Raw genomic sequence first — 3,896 nt, forward strand, 5'->3', positions numbered from 1 at the left:
GCTGGCTGCTCCAGGGGCCGGGGGCAACCCCTGGAGGCTGGGCACGGACCGCGGCAGCCCCCCTTGCAGTCGGACAATGTCTGAGGAGACAAGTCGTGAAAATGACAAAGTCCAAACGCTCCAGGCGTGCCGGCCAGGGGTGCGGACCCGGCTGGCCGGGCCGGCGGGGGCTGCGGCTGCCGGGGCTGAGCCGAGTGTCAATGCATGTCCTGAGAACCGGGAAGGGGACAAACCGGAGGCTCCAGGCCGGGCGGCAGTTCCAGGAGGTCGGCCTGACTCTGGAGGTTTTCCCCCTGGCATATTCCCATTGGCCAAAATGGGGGAAGTCAAAAAAGCACCCCCAGCAGATGTATGCAGAAGGGCTGGCGGGTGATGGGGAGCTGGCTGTTGGCAGCAGTGTGCTGACTGCAGAGGTGTGCATGGGCGGCTGCGGAGGGCCCCCTGTGTGCACCTGCCCGTGGTGGCTGAAAACCCAAGCTGAGCCTCCGATGTGCCCGGGCAGGACCCCAGGAGGCCGGGCACAGAACACCGGTTGCCCCCTTGCCGTTTGACGAAGCTTGCACGGTCGGGAAAAGTTTCAAAGTCCCAACGGGGAGAGAGTGTTGACGGCGAGGGGGTGCTGGCTGCTCCAGGGCCCGGGGGGAGCGCCTGGAGGTGGGCCTGGGGGTGTGGAGGGGCCCCCTGATAGCACCCAACAGAAGTTGCTCAAGACCCTGCCTGAGCCTCTGGTGTTGCAGGGAAGGACACCCAGGAGGCGGGGAACAGCCGTGGCAGCCCCCCTTGCAGTCGGACAAAGTTTGAGGAGACAAGTCATGAAAATGACAAAGTCCAAACGCTCCAGGCGTGTCGGCCAGGGGGGCGGACCCGGCTGGCCGGGCCGACGGGAGCTGCGGCGGCTGGGGAAGAGCCGAGTGTCGATGAAGGTCCTGAGAACCGGGAAGGGGACAAACCAGTAGCTCCAGGCTGGGCCGGAGTTCCAGGAGGTCGGCCTGACTCTGGAGGTTTTCCCCCCGGCCTTTCCCCTTAGGCCAAAATGGGGGAAGTCAAAAAAGCACCCCCGGCAGATGTGTGCAATGGGCTGGGGGGTGATGGAGAGCGGGCTGTTGGCAGCTGTGTGGCGGCTGCAGGGGTGGGCCTGGGCGGCTGCGGAGGGCCCCCAAAGTGCACCTACAAGTAGGGGCCCAAGACCCAGGCTGAGCCTCCGAAGTTCCCCGGGCAGGACACCCAGGAGGCGGGGAGCAGCCCCCGCTGAAGTCCACGGCATGTGCCAGAGGCGAGTCTTGGAGAAAAAATGACAAAGTCCAAACGCTCCAGGCGTGCCGGCCAGGGGGGCGGACCTGGCTGGCCGGGCCGGCGGGAGCTGCGGCTGCCGGGGCTGAGCCGAGTGTCAATGCATGTCCTGAGAACCGGGAAGGGGACAGACCGGTGGCTCCAGTCCGGGTTGGAGTTCCAGGAGGTCGGCCTGACTCTGGAGGTTTTCCCCCTGGCTTTTCCCCATAGGCCAAAACGGGGGGAGGCAAAAAAGCACCCCCAGCAGATGTATGCAATGGGCTGGTGGGTGATGGAGAGCGGGCTGTTGGCAGCTGTGTGGTGGCTGCAGTGGTGGGCCTGGGCGGCTGCGGAGGGCCCCCAAAGTGCACCTACCAGTAGGGGCCCAAGACCCTGGCTGAGCCTCCGATGTGCCCGGGCAGGACACCCGGGAGGCGGGGAGCAGCCCCCGCTGAGGTCCATGGCATGTGCCAGAGGCGAGTCTTGGAGAAAAAACGACAAAGTCCAAACGCTCCAGGCGCCGGGCAGGGTGGCGGACCCGGGTGGCCGGGCCGGCGGGGGCTGCGGCTGCCGGGGCTGAGCCGAGTGTCAATGCATGTCCTGAGAACCGGGAAGGGGACAAACCGGTGGCTCCAGGCCGGGTTGGAGTTCCAGGGGATCGGCCTGACTCTGGAGGTTTTCCCCCTGGCTTTTCCCCATAGGCCAAAACGGGGGGAGCCAAAAAAGCACCCCCAGCAGATGTATGCAGAGGGGCTGGGGGGTGACAGAGAGCGGGCTGTTGGCAGCTGTCTGGTGGCTGCAGGGGTGGCCCTGGGCGGCTGAAGAGGGCCCCCTGAGTGCACCTACCAGCAGTAGCTCAAGACCCAGGCTGAGCCTCCGATGTCCCCGGGCAGGACCCCAGGAGGCCGGGTAGAGCCCGCAGGTCACCCCCTTGCCGTCCAATGAAGCTTGCACGGTCAGAAAAGTTTCAAAGTCCCAACGGGGAGAGAGTGTTGACGGCGAGGGGGTGCTGGCTGCTCCAGGGGCCGGGGGCAGCCCCTGGAGGTCGGCCTGGGGGTGTGGAGGGGCCCCCCTGAGAGCACCCAACAGTAGTTGCTCAAGACCCTGCCTGAGCCTCCGGTGTGCCCGGGCATGAACCCCAGGAGGCGGGGAACAGCCGTGGCAGCCCCTGCTGAAGTCCTTGGCAGTTGGCAGAGGCGAGTCTTGGGGGAAAAAATGACAAAGTCCAAACGCTCCAGGCGCCGGCCAGGGGGGCGGAACCGGCTGGCCGGGCCGGCGGGGGCCGCGGCTGCCGGGGCTGAGCCGAGTGTCGATGCAGGTCCTGAGAACCGGGAAGGGGACAAACCAGTAGCTCCAGGCCGGGTTGGAGTTCCACGAGGTCGGCATGACTCTGGAGGCTTTCCCCCTGGCATTTTCCCATTGGCCAAAATGGGGGAAGTCAAAAAAGCACCCCCAGCAGATGTATGCAGAGGGGCTGGGGGGTGACGGAGAGCGGGCTGTTGGCAGCTGTGTGGTGGCTGCAGGGGTGGCCCTGGGCGGCTGCAGAGGGCCCCCTGAGTGCACCTATCAGCCGTTGCTCAAGACCCCGCCTGAGCCTCCGGTGTTGCAGGTCAGGACACCCATTGGCGGGGAACAGCAGGTGGCAGCCCATGCTATAGTCGTTGGCAGAGATGAGTCTTGGAGAAAAAACGACAAAGTCCAAACGCTCCAGGCGTGCCGGCCAGGGCGGCGGACCCGGCTGGCTGGGCCGGCGGGAGCTGCGGCTGCCGGGGCTGAGCCGAGTGTCAATGCATGTCGTGAGAACCGGTATGAGGGTAATCCTGGTCGCTCCGGGCCGAGCCCCGGTTCCACGAAGGCGGAAGGAGCGGGCCTGTTTCCCCTGATAGCGCCGACGGCGGTAAAATAAGGCCTCGCAAAACGTCAGCACGAACACCTTGTCGGGGTATAAGGGAACGAGCGGTGTGCGGTCTTTGACAAAGTGACAGTGTGTCTCAAAAAAAGCACCCCCGGCAGATGTGCGCGGACGGGGCTGGCTGGTGACGGAGAGCGGGCTGTTGGCAGCGGTGTGTGCTGGCTGCAGGGGTGGCCCGGGGCGGCTGCGGAGGGCCCCCTGAGTGCACCTACCAGTAGTGGCTCAACACCCTGGCTGAGCCTCCGATGTCCCCGGGCAGGACCCCAGGAGGCCGGGCACAGACCGCCGCTTGCCCCCTTTGCCGTTTGACGAAGCTTGCACGGTCGGAAAAAGTTTCAAAGTCCCAACGGGGAGAGAGGGTTGACGGCGAGGGGGTGCTGGCTGCTCCAGGGGCCGGGGGGAACCCCTGGAGGCTGGGCATGGACCGCGGCCGCCCCCCTTGCAGTCGGACAATGTTTGAGGAGACAAGTCATGAAAATGACAAAGTCCGAACGCTCCAGGCGCCGGCCAGGGGGGCGGACCTGGCTGGCCGCCTGGCGGGGACTGCGGCTGCCGGGGCTGAGCCGAGTGTCGATGCATGTCCTGAGAACCGGGAAGGGGACGAACCGGTGGCTCCAGGCCGAGCTCGAGTTCCAGGAGGTCGGCCTGACTCTGGAGGTTTTCCCCCTGGCTTTTCCCCATAGGCCAAAACGGGGGAAGTCAAAAAAGCACCCCC

This window comes from Eleutherodactylus coqui, unplaced genomic scaffold (assembly GCF_035609145.1).
Source record: "Eleutherodactylus coqui strain aEleCoq1 unplaced genomic scaffold, aEleCoq1.hap1 HAP1_SCAFFOLD_341, whole genome shotgun sequence".
Classification (NCBI taxonomy): domain Eukaryota; kingdom Metazoa; phylum Chordata; class Amphibia; order Anura; family Eleutherodactylidae; genus Eleutherodactylus; species Eleutherodactylus coqui.